The following is a 13948-nucleotide window of genomic DNA, read 5'->3' on the forward strand; positions in this document are numbered from 1 at the left end:
TCTACACGGTCCCATCACACACTCCCGGGGTCAGACACAGAGTGATTATTCCTCTACACTGTACCATCAAACACTCCGTGGGTCAGACACACAGTGATTATCCCTCTACACGGTCCCATCAAACACTCCCGGGTCAGACACAGACTGAATCACAATCCACGCCGTCCCATCACACACTCCCGGGGTCAGACACTGAGTGATTATTCCTCTACACGGTCCCATCAAACACTCCCGGGGTCAGGCACAGAGAGATTATTCCTCTACACGGTCCCAACTACCGCTCCCGGGGTCAGACACGGAGTAATTATTCCTCTACACAGTCACATCAAACTCTTCCGGGGTCAGACACAGTGAGATTATTCCTCTACACGGTCCCATCACACACTCCCGGGGTCAGACACAGTATGATTATTCCTCTCCACGGTCCCATCAAACACTCCCGGGGTCAGACACAGACTGAATCTCCCTCCACACCGTCCCATCACACACTCCCGTGGGCAGAGACAGAGTGATTATTCCTCTACACGGTCCCAACAAACACTCCCGGGGTCAGACACAGAATGAATCTTCCTCTACACAGCCCATCACACACTCCCTGGGTCAGACACAGAGAGAATCTCCCTCCACACGTCCCAAAACACACTCCCGGGTCAGACATAGACTGATTATTCCTCTACACGGTCCCATCAAACACTCCCGGGGTCAGACACAGAGTGATTATTCCTCTACACTGTACCATCAAACACTCCGTGGGTCAGACACACAGTGGTTATTCCTCTACACGGTCCCATCAAACACTCCCGGGTCAGACACAGACTGAATCACCCTCCACGCCGTCCCATCACACACTCCCGGGGTCAGACACTGAGTGATTCTTCCTCTACACTGTCCCAACAAACACTCCCGGGGTCAGGCACAGAGTGATTTTTCCTCTACACGGTCCCATCAAACACTCCCGGGTTCAGACACAGAGTGAATCTCCCTCCACGCCGTCCCATCACACACTCCCGGGGTCAGACACAGAGTGATTATTCCTCTACACGTTCCCATCAAACATTCCCGGGGTCAGGCACAGAGAGATTATTCCTCTACACGGTCCCAACTAACGCTCCCGGGGTCAGACACAGACTGAATCTCCCTCCACACCGTCCCATCACACACTCCCGTGGGCAGAAACAGAGTGATTATTCCTCTACACGGTCCCAACAAACACTCCCGGTGTCAGACACTGTGTGAATCTCCCTCCACACCGTCCCATCACACACTCCCGTGGGCAGAGACAGAGTGATTATTCCTCTACGCGGTCCCATCAAACACTCCCGGGGTCAGACACAGAGTGAATCTCCCTCCACACGGTCCCATCTCACACTTCCGTGGTCAGACGCAGAGTGATTATTCTTCTCCACGGTGCCATCAAACACTCCCGGGGTCACACACAGAGTGATTATTCCTCTACACATTCCAGTCACACACGCCCGGGGTCTGACACGGAATGATACTCCCGCCACACTGTTCCATCAAACACTCCCGGGGTCAGACACAGAGTGATTATTCCTCTACGCTGTACCATCAAACACTCCGTGGGTCAGACACACTGTGATTATTCCTCTACACGGTCCCATCAAACACTCCCGGTGTCAGACACAGTGTGATTCTCCTTCCACACCGTCCCATCACACTCTCCCGGGGTCAGACACAGAGTGATTATTCCTCTACACGGTCCCAACAAACACTCCCGGGGTCAGACACAGAGTGATTATTCCTCTACACGGTCCCATCAAACTCTACCGGGGGTCAGACACAGAGTGATTATTCCTCTACGCGGTCCCATCAAACACTCCCGGGGTCAGACACAGAGTGAATCTCCCTCCACACGGTCCCATCTCACACTTCCGTGGTCAGACGCAGAGTGATTATTCTTCTCCACGGTGCCATCAAACACTCCCGGGGTCACACACAGAGTGATTATTCCTCTACACATTCCAGTCACACACGCCCGGGGTCTGACACAGAATGATACTCCCGCCACACTGTTCCATCAAACACTCCCGGGGTCAGACACAGAGTGATTATTCCTCTACGCTGTACCATCAAACACTCCGTGGGTCAGACACACAGTGATTATTCCTCTACAAGGTCCCATCAAACACTCCCGGGTCAGACACAGATTGAATCACCCTCCACGCCGTCCAATCACACACTCCCGGGGTCAGGCACAGAATGATTATTCCTCTCCACGGTCCCATCATACACTCCCGGGGTCAGACACAGAGTGATTATTCCTCTACACGGTCCCATCAAACTCTACCGGGGGTCAGACACAGAGTGATTATTCCTCTACGCGGTCCCATCAAACACTCCCGGGGTCAGACACAGAGTGAATCTCCCTCCACACGGTCCCATCTCACACTTCCGTGGTCAGACGCAGAGTGATTATTCTTCTCCACGGTGCCATCAAACACTCCCGGGGTCACACACAGAGTGATTATTCCTCTACACATTCCAGTCACACACGCCCGGGGTCTGACACAGAATGATACTCCCGCCACACTGTTCCATCAAACACTCCCGGGGTCAGACACAGAGTGATTATTCCTCTACGCTGTACCATCAAACACTCCGTGGGTCAGACACACAGTGATTATTCCTCTACAAGGTCCCATCAAACACTCCCGGGTCAGACACAGATTGAATCACCCTCCACGCCGTCCAATCACACACTCCCGGGGTCAGGCACAGAATGATTATTCCTCTCCACGGTCCCATCATACACTCCCGGGGTCAGACACAGACTAAATCTCCCTCCACACCGTCCCATCACACACTCCCGTGGTCAGAGACAGAGTGATTATTCCTATGCGCTGTTCCATCAAACACTCCCGGGGTCAGACACAGAGTGAATCTCCCTCCACGCCGTCCCATCACACACTCCCGGGGTCAGACACAGAGTGATTATTCCTCTACACGGTCCCATCAAACACTCCCGGGGTCAGGCACAGAGTGATTTTTCCTCTACACGGTCCCATCAAACACTCCCAGGTTCAGACACAGAGTGAATCTCCCTCCACGCCGTCCCATCACACACTCCCGGGGTCAGACACAGAGTGATTATTCCTCTATACGGTCCCATCAAACACTCCCGGGGTCAGACACAGAGAGATTATTCCTCTACACGGTCCCAACTAACGCTCCCGGGGTCAGACACAGAGTCATTATTCCTCCACACGGTCACATCAAACTCTTCTGGGGACAGACACAGAGAGATTATTCCTCTACACGGTCCCATCACACACTCCCGGGGTCAGACACAGAGTCATTATTCCTCTACACGGTCAGATCAAACTCTTCCGGGGTCAGACACAGAGTGAATTTATATCCACACGGTCCCATCACTCACTCCCGTGGTCAGACACAGAGTGATTATTCCTCTACACGGTCCCAACAAACACTCCCGGTGTCAGACACAGTGTGATTCTCCTTCCACACCGTCCCATCACACTCTCCCGGGGTCAGACACAGAGTGATTATTCCTCTACACGGTCCCAACAAACACTCCCGGGGTCAGACACAGAGTGATTATTCCTCTACACGGTCCCATCAAACTCTACCGGGGGTCAGACACAGAGTGATTATTCCTCTACGCGGTCCCATCAAACACTCCCGGGGTCAGACACAGAGTGAATCTCCCTCCACACGGTCCCATCTCACACTTCCGTGGTCAGACGCAGAGTGATTATTCTTCTCCACGGTGCCATCAAACACTCCCGGGGTCACACACAGAGTGATTATTCCTCTACACATTCCAGTCACACACGCCCGGGGTCTGACACAGAATGATACTCCCGCCACACTGTTCCATCAAACACTCCCGGGGTCAGACACAGAGTGATTATTCCTCTACGCTGTACCATCATACACTCCCGGGGTCAGACACAGACTAAATCTCCCTCCACACCGTCCCATCACACACTCCCGTGGTCAGAGACAGAGTGATTATTCCTATGCGCTGTTCCATCAAACACTCCCGGGGTCAGACACAGAGTGAATCTCCCTCCACGCCGTCCCATCACACACTCCCGGGGTCAGACACAGAGTGATTATTCCTCTATACGGTCCCATCAAACACTCCCGGGGTCAGACACAGAGAGATTATTCCTCTACACGGTACCAACTAACGCTCCCGGGGTCAGACACAGAGTCATTATTCCTCCACACGGTCACATCAAACTCTTCTGGGGACAGACACAGAGAGATTATTCCTCTACACGGTCCCATCACACACTCCCGGGGTCAGACACAGAGTGATTATTCCTCTACACGGTCCCATCAAACACTCAAGGTTTCAGACACAGAGTGAATCTCCCTCCACGCCGTCCCATCACACACTCCCGGGGTCAGACACAGAGTGATTATTCCTCTACACGGTCCCATCAAACACTCCCGGGGTCAGGCACAGAGTGATTTTTCCTCTACACGGTCCCATCAAACACTCCCAGGTTCAGACACAGAGTGAATCTCCCTCCACGCCGTCCCATCACACAATCCCGGGGTCAGATACAGAGTGATTATTCCTCTACACGGTCCCATCAAACACTCCCGGGGTCAGGCACAGAGAGATTATTCCTCTACACGGTCCCATCTAACGCTCCCGGGGTCAGACACAGAGTCATTATTCCTCGACACGGTCACATCAAACTCTTCCGGGGTCAGACACAGTGAGATTATTCCTCTACACGGTCCCATCACACACTCCCGGGGTCAGACACAGTATGATTATTCCTCTCCACGGTCCCATCAAACACTCCCGGTGTCAGACACAGTGTGAATCTCCTTCCACACCGTTCCATCACACTCTCCCGGGGTCAGACACAGAGTGATTTTTCTTCTACACTGTCCCAACAAACACTTCCGGGGTCAGACACAGAATGAATCTTCCTCTACACAGCCCATCACACACTCCCTGGGTCAGACACAGAGAGAATCTCCCTCCACACGTCCCAAAACACACTCCCGGGTCAGACACAGACTGATTATTCCTCTACACGGTCCCATCAAACACTCCGTGGGTCAGACACACAGTGATTATTCCTCTACACGGTCCCATCAAACACTCCCGGGTCAGACACAGACTGAATCACCCTCCACGCCGTCCCATCACACACTCCCGGGGTCAGACACTGAGTGATTATTCCTCTACACGGTCCCATCAAACACTCCCGGGGTCAGGCACAGAGAGATTATTCCTCTACACGGTCCCAACTAACGCTCCCGGGGTCAGACACGGAGTAATTATTCCTCTACACAGTCACATCAAACTCTTCCGGGGTCAGACACAGTGAGATTATTCCTCTACACGGTCCCATCACACACTCCCGGGGTCAGACACAGTATGATTATTCCTCTCCACGGTCCCATCAAACACTCCCGGGGTCAGACACAGACTGAATCTCCCTCCACACCGTCCCATCACACACTCCCGTGGGCAGAGACAGAGTGATTATTCCTCTACACGGTCCCAACAAACACTCCCGGTGTCAGACACAGTGTGAATCTCCTTCCACACCGTTACATCACACACTCCCTGGGTCAGACACAGAGAGAATCTCCCTCCACACGTCCCAAAACACACTCCCAGGTCAGACACAGACTGATTATTCCTCTACACGGTCCCATCAAACACTCCCGGGTCAGACACAGACTGAATCACCCTCCACGCCGTCCCATCACACACTCCCGGGGTCAGACACTGAGTGATTATTCCTCTACACGGTCCCATCAAACACTCCCGGGGTCAGTCACAGAGAGATTATTCCTCTACACGGTCCCATCTAACGCTCCCGGGGTCAGACACAGAGTCATTATTCCTCGACACGGTCACATCAAACTCTTCCGGGGTCAGACACAGTGAGATTATTCCTCTAAACGGTCCCATCACACACTCCCGGTGTCAGACACAGTATGATTATTCCTCTCCACGGTCCCATCAAACACTCCCGGTGTCAGACACAGTGTGAATCTCCTTCCACGCCGTCCCATCACACACTCCCGGGGTGAGACACAGAGTGATTATTCCTATATACGGTCCCATCAAACACTCCCGGGGTCAGACACAGAGAGATTATTCCTCTACACGGTCCCAACTAACGCTCCCGGGGTCAGACACAGAGTCATTATTCCTCCACACGGTCACATCAAACTCTTCTGGGGACAGACACAGAGAGATTATTCCTCTACACGGTCCCATCACACACTCCCGGGGTCAGACACAGAGTCATTATTCCTCTACACGTTCACATCAAACTCTTCCGGGGTCAGACACAGAGTGAATTTATATCCACACCGTCCCATCACACAATCCCGTGGTCAGACACAGAGTGATTATTCCTCTACACGGTCCCATCAAACACTCAAGGTTTCAGACACAGAGTGAATCTCCCTCCACGCCGTCCCATCACACACTCCCGGGGTCAGACACAGAGTGATTATTCCTCTACACGGTCCCATCAAACACTCCCGGGGTCAGGCACAGAGTGATTTTTCCTCTACACGGTCCATCAGACACTCCCAGGTTCAGACACAGAGTGAATCTCCCTCCACGCCGTCCCATCACACAATCCCGGGGTCAGATACAGAGTGATTATTCCTCTACACGGTCCCATCAAACACTCCCGGGGTCAGGCACAGAGAGATTATTCCTCTACAAGGTCCCACCTAACGCTCCCGGGGTCAGACACAGAGTCATTATTCCTCGACACGGTCACATCAAACTCTTCCGGGGTCAGACACAGTGAGATTATTCCTCTACACGGTCCAAACACACACTCCCGGGGTCAGACACAGTATGATTATTCCTCTCCACGGTCCCATCAAACACTCCCGGTGTCAGACACAGTGTGAATCTCCTTCCACACCGTTCCATCACACTCTCCCGGGGTCAGACACAGAGTGATTATTCCTCTACACTGTCCCAACAAACACTTCCGGGGTCAGACACAGAATGAATCTTCCTCTACACAGCCCATCACACACTCCCTGGGTCAGAAACAGAGAGAATCTCCCTCCACACGTCCCAAAACACACTCCCGGGTCAGACACAGACTGATTATTCCTCTACACGGTCCCATCAAACACTCCCGGGGTCAGACACAGAGTGATTATTCCTCTACACTGTACCATCAAACACTCCGTGGGTCAGACACACAGTGATTATTCCTCTACACGGTCCCATCAAACACTCCCGGGTCAGACACAGACTGAATCACCCTCCACGCCGTCCCATCACACACTCCCGGGGTCAGAAACTGAGTGATTATTCCTCTACACGGTCCCATCAAACACTCCCGGGGTCAGGCACAGAGAGATTATTCCTCTACACGGTCCCAACTAACGCTCCCGGGGTCAGACACGGAGTAATTATTCCTCTACACAGTCACATCAAACTCTTCCGGGGTCAGACACAGTGAGATTATTCCTCTACACGGTCCCATCACACACTCCCGGGGTCAGACACAGTATGATTATTCCTCTCCACGGTCCCATCAAACACTCCCGGGGTCAGACACAGACTGAATCACCCTCCACGCCGTCCCATCACAGACTCCCGGGGTCAGACACTGAGTGATTATTCCTCTACACGGTCCCATCAAACACTCCCGGGGTCAGGCACAGAGAGATTATTCCTCTACACGGTCCCAACTAACGCTCCCGGGGTCAGACACGGAGTAATTATTCCTCTACACAGTCACATCAAACTCTTCCGGGGTCAGACACAGTGAGATTATTCCTCTACACGGTCCCATCACACACTCCCGGGGTCAGACACAGTATGATTATTCCTCTCCACGGTCCCATCAAACACTCCCGGGGTCAGACACAGACTGAATCTCCCTCCACACCGTCCCATCACACACTCCCGTGGGCAGAGACAGAGTGATTATTCCTCTACACGGTCCCAACAAACACTCCCGGTGTCAGACACAGTGTGAATCTCCTTCCACACCGTTACATCACACACTCCCTGGGTCAGACACAGAGAGAATCTCCCTCCACACGTCCCAAAACACACTCCCGGGTCAGACACAGACTGATCATTCCTCTACACGGTCCCATCAAACACTCCCGGGTCAGACACAGACTGAATCACCCTCCACGCCGTCCCATCACACACTCCCGGGGTCAGACACTGAGTGATTATTCCTCTACAAGGTCCCATCAAACACTCCCGGGGTCAGGCACAGAGAGATTATTCCTCTACACGGTCCCATCTAACGCTCCCGGGGTCAGACACAGAGTCATTATTCCTCGACACGGTCACATCAAACTCTTCCGGGGTCTGACACAGTGAGATTATTCCTCTACACGGTCCCATCACACACTCCCGGGGTCAGACACAGTATGATTATTCCTCTCCACGGTCCCATCAAACACTCCCGGTGTCAGACACAGTGTGAATCTCCTTCCACACCGTTCCATCACACTCTCCCGGGGTCAGACACAGAGTGATTATTCCTCTACACTGTCCCAACAAACACTTCCGGGGTCAGACACAGAATGAATCTTCCTCTACACAGCCCATCACACACTCCCTGGGTCAGACACAGAGAGAATCTCCCTCCACACGTCCCAAAACACACTCCCGGGTCAGACACAGACTGATTATACCTCTACACGTTCCCATCAAACACTCCCGGGTCAGACACAGACTGAATCACCCTCCACGCCGTCCCATCACACACTCCCGGGGTCAGACACTGAGTGATTATTCCTCTACACGGTCCCATCAAACTCTCCCGGGGTCAGGCACAGAGAGATTATTCCTCTACACGGTCCCATCTAACGCTCCCGGGGTCAGACACAGAGTCATTATTCCTCGACACGGTCACATCAAACTCTTCCGGGGTCAGACACAGTGAGATTATTCCTCTACACGGTCCCATCACACTCTCCCGGGGTCAGACACAGTATGATTATTCCTCTCCACGGTCCCATCAAACACTCCCGGTGTCAGACACAGTGTGAATCTCCTTCCACACCGTTAAATCACACTCTCCCGGGGTCAGACACAGAGTGATTATTCCTCTACACAGTCCCAACAAACACTTCCGGGGTCAGACACAGAATGAATCTTCCTCTACACAGCCCATCACACACTCCCTGGGTCAGACACAGAGAGAATCTCCCTCCACACGTCCCAAAACACACTCCCGGGTCAGACACAGACTGATTATTCCTCTACACGGTCCCATCAAACACTCCCGGGTCAGACACAGACTGAATCACCCTCCACGCCGTCCCATCACACACTCCCGGGGTCAGACACTGAGTGATTATTCCTCTACACGGTCCCATCAAACACTCCCGGGGTCAGGCACAGAGAGATTATTCCTCTACACGGTCCCAACTAACGCTCCCGGGGTCAGACACGGAGTAATTATTCCTCTACACAGTCACATCAAACTCTTCCGGGGTCAGACACAGTGAGATTATTCCTCTACACGGTCCCATCACACACTCCCGGGGTCAGACACTGTATGATTATTCCTCTCCACGGTCCCATCAAACACTCCCGGGGTCAGACACAGACTGAATCTCCCTCCACACCGTCCCATCACACACTCCCGTGGGCAGAGACAGAGTGATTATTCCTCTACACGGTCCCAACAAACACTCCCGGTGTCAGACACAGTGTGAATCTCCTTCCACACAGTTACATCACACTCTCCCGGGGTCAGACACAGAGTGATTATTCCTCTACACTGTCCAAACAAACACTCCCGGGGTCAGACACAGAATGAATCTTCCTCTACACAGCCCATCACACACTCCCTGGGTCAGACACAGAGAGAATCTCCCTCCACACGTCCCAAAACACACTCCCGGGTCAGACATAGACTGATTATTCCTCTACACGGTCCCATCACACACTCCCGTGGTCAGAGACAGAGTGATTATTCCTATGCACTGTTCCATCAAACACTCCCGGGGTCAGACACAGAGTGAATCTCCCTCCACGCCGTCCCATCACACTCTACCGGGGTCAGACACAGAGTGATTATTCCTCTATACGGTCCCATCAAACACTCCCGGGGTCAGACACAGAGAGATTATTCCTCTACACGGTCCCAACTAACGCTCCCGGGGTCAGACACAGAGTCATTATTCCTCCACACGGTCACATCAAACTCTTCTGGGGACAGACACAGAGAGATTATTCCTCTACACGGTCCCATCACACACTCCCGGGGTCAGACACAGAGTCATTATTCCTCTACACGTTCACATCAAACTCTTCCGGGGTCAGACACAGAGTGAATTTATATCCACACCGTCCCATCACACAATCCCGTGGTCAGACACAGAGTGATTATTCCTCTACACGGTCCCATCAAACTCTTCTGGGGACAGACACAGAGAGATTATTCCTCTACACGGTCCCATCACACACTCCCGGGGTCAGACACAGAGTGATTATTCCTCTACACGGTCCCATCAAACACTCAAGGTTTCAGACACAGAGTGAATCTCCCTCCACGCCGTCCCATCACACACTCCCGGGGTCAGACACAGAGTGATTATTCCTCTACACGGTCCCATCAAACACTCCCGGGGTCAGGCACAGAGTGATTTTTCCTCTACACGGTCCCATCAAACACTCCCAGGTTCAGACACAGAGTGAATCTCCCTCCACGCCGTCCCATCACACAATCCCGGGGTCAGATACAGAGTGATTATTCCTCTACACGGTCCCATCAAACACTCCCGGGGTCAGACACTGAGTGATTATTCCTCTACACGGTCCCATCAAACAATCCCGGGGTCAGGCACAGAGAGATTATTCCTCTACACGGTCCCAACTAACGCTCCCGGGGTCAGACACGGAGTAATTATTCCTCTACACAGTCACATCAAACTCTTCCGGGGTCAGACACAGTGAGATTATTCCTCTACACGGTCCCATCACACACTCCCGGGGTCAGACACAGTATGATTATTCCTCTCCACGGTCCCATCAAACACTCCCGGGGTCAGACACAGACTGAATCTCCCTCCACACCGTCCCATCACACACTCCCGTGGGCAGAGACAGAGTGATTATTCCTCTACACGGTCCCAACAAACACTCCCGGTGTCAGACACAGTGTGAATCTCCTTCCACACCGTTACATCACCCACTCCCTGGGTCAGACACAGAGAGAATCTCCCTCCACACGTCCCAAAACACACTCCCGGGTCAGACACAGACTGATCATTCCTCTACACGGTCCCATCAAACACTCCCGGGTCAGACACAGACTGAATCACCCTCCACGCCGTCCCATCACACACTCCCGGGGTCAGACACTGAGTGATTATTCCTCTACAAGGTCCCATCAAACACTCCCGGGGTCAGGCACAGAGAGATTATTCCTCTACACGGTCCCATCTAACGCTCCCGGGGTCAGACACAGAGTCATTATTCCTCGACACGGTCACATCAAACTCTTCCGGGGTCTGACACAGTGAGATTATTCCTCTACACGGTCCCATCACACACTCCCGGGGTCAGACACAGTATGATTATTCCTCTCCACGGTCCCATCAAACACTCCCGGTGTCAGACACAGTGTGAATCTCCTTCCACACCGTTCCATCACACTCTCCCGGGGTCAGACACAGAGTGATTATTCCTCTACACTGTCCCAGCAAACACTTCCGGGGTCAGACACAGAATGAATCTTCCTCTACACAGCCCATCACACACTCCCTGGGTCAGACACAGAGAGAATCTCCCTCCACACGTCCCAAAACACACTCCCGGGTCAGACACAGACTGATTATACCTCTACACGTTCCCATCAAACACTCCCGGGTCAGACACAGACTGAATCACCCTCCACGCCGTCCCATCACACACTCCCGGGGTCAGACACTGAGTGATTATTCCTCTACACGGTCCCATCAAACTCTCCCGGGGTCAGGCACAGAGAGATTATTCCTCTACACGGTCCCATCTAACGCTCCCGGGGTCAGACACAGAGTCATTATTCCTCGACACGGTCACATCAAACTCTTCCGGGGTCAGACACAGTGAGATTATTCCTCTACACGGTCCCATCACACACTCCCGGGGTCAGACACAGTATGATTATTCCTCTCCACGGTCCCATCAAACACTCCCGGTGTCAGACACAGTGTGAATCTCCTTCCACACCGTTAAATCACACTCTCCCGGGGTCAGACACAGAGTGATTATTCCTCTACACAGTCCCAACAATCACTTCCGGGGTCAGACACAGAATGAATCTTCCTCTACACATCCCATCACACACTCCCTGGGTCAGACACAGAGAGAATCTCCCTCCACACGTCCCAAAACACACTCCCGGGTCAGACACAGACTGATTATTCCTCTACACGGTCCCATCAAACACTCCCGGGTCAGACACAGACTGAATCACCCTCCACGCCGTCCCATCACACACTCCCGGGGTCAGACACGGAGTGATTATTCCTCTACACGGTCCCATCAAACACTCAAGGTTTCAGACACAGAGTGAATCTCCCTCCACGCCGTCCCATCACACACTCCCGGGGTCAGACACAGAGTGATTATTCCTCTACACGGTCCCATCAAACACTCCCGGGGTCAGGTACAGAGTGATTTTTCCTCTACACGGTCCCATCAAACACTCCCTGGGTCAGACACAGAGAGAATCTCCCTCCACACGTCCCAAAACACACTCCCGGGTCAGACACAGACTGATTATTCCTCTACACGGTCCCATCAAACACTCCCGGGTCAGACACAGACTGAATCACCCTCCACGCCGTCCCATCACACACTCCCGGGGTCAGACACAGAGTGATTATTCCTCTACACGGTCCCATCAAACACTCCCGGGGTCAGGCACAGAGTGATTTTTCCTCTACACGGTCCCATCAAACACTCCCAGGTTCAGACACAGAGTGAATCTCCCTCCACGCCGTCCCATCACACAATCCCGGGGTCAGATACAGAGTGATTATTCCTCTACACGGTCCCATCAAACACTCCCGGGGTCAGACACTGAGTGATTATTCCTCTACACGGTCCCATCAAACAATCCCGGGGTCAGGCACAGAGAGATTATTCCTCTACACGGTCCCAACTAACGCTCCCGGGGTCAGACACGGAGTAATTATTCCTCTACACAGTCACATCAAACTCTTCCGGGGTCAGACACAGTGAGATTATTCCTCTACACGGTCCCATCACACACTCCCGGGGTCAGACACAGTATGATTATTCCTCTCCACGGTCCCATCAAACACTCCCGGGGTCAGACACAGACTGAATCTCCCTCCACACCGTCCCATCACACACTCCCGTGGGCAGAGACAGAGTGATTATTCCTCTACACGGTCCCAACAAACACTCCCGGTGTCAGACACAGTGTGAATCTCCTTCCACACCGTTACATCACACACTCCCTGGGTCAGACACAGAGAGAATCTCCCTCCACACGTCCCAAAACACACTCCCGTGTCAGACACAGACTGATCATTCCTCTACACGGTCCCATCAAACACTCCCGGGTCAGACACAGACTGAATCACCCTCCACGCCGTCCCATCACACACTCCCGGGGTCAGACACTGAGTGATTATTCCTCTACAAGGTCCCATCAAACACTCCCGGGGTCAGGCACAGAGAGATTATTCCTCTACACGGTCCCATCTAACGCTCCCGGGGTCAGACACAGAGTCATTATTCCTCGACACGGTCACATCAAACTCTTCCGGGGTCTGACACAGTGAGATTATTCCTCTACACGGTCCCATCACACACTCCCGGGGTCAGACACAGTATGATTATTCCTCTCCACGGTCCCATCAAACACTCCCGGTGTCAGACACAGTGTGAATCTCCTTCCACACCGTTCCATCACACTCTCCCGGGGTCAGACACAGAGTGATTATTCCTCTACAC

This window comes from Hypanus sabinus, unplaced genomic scaffold, assembly GCF_030144855.1.
Source record: "Hypanus sabinus isolate sHypSab1 unplaced genomic scaffold, sHypSab1.hap1 scaffold_539, whole genome shotgun sequence".
NCBI classification, from domain to species: domain Eukaryota; kingdom Metazoa; phylum Chordata; class Chondrichthyes; order Myliobatiformes; family Dasyatidae; genus Hypanus; species Hypanus sabinus.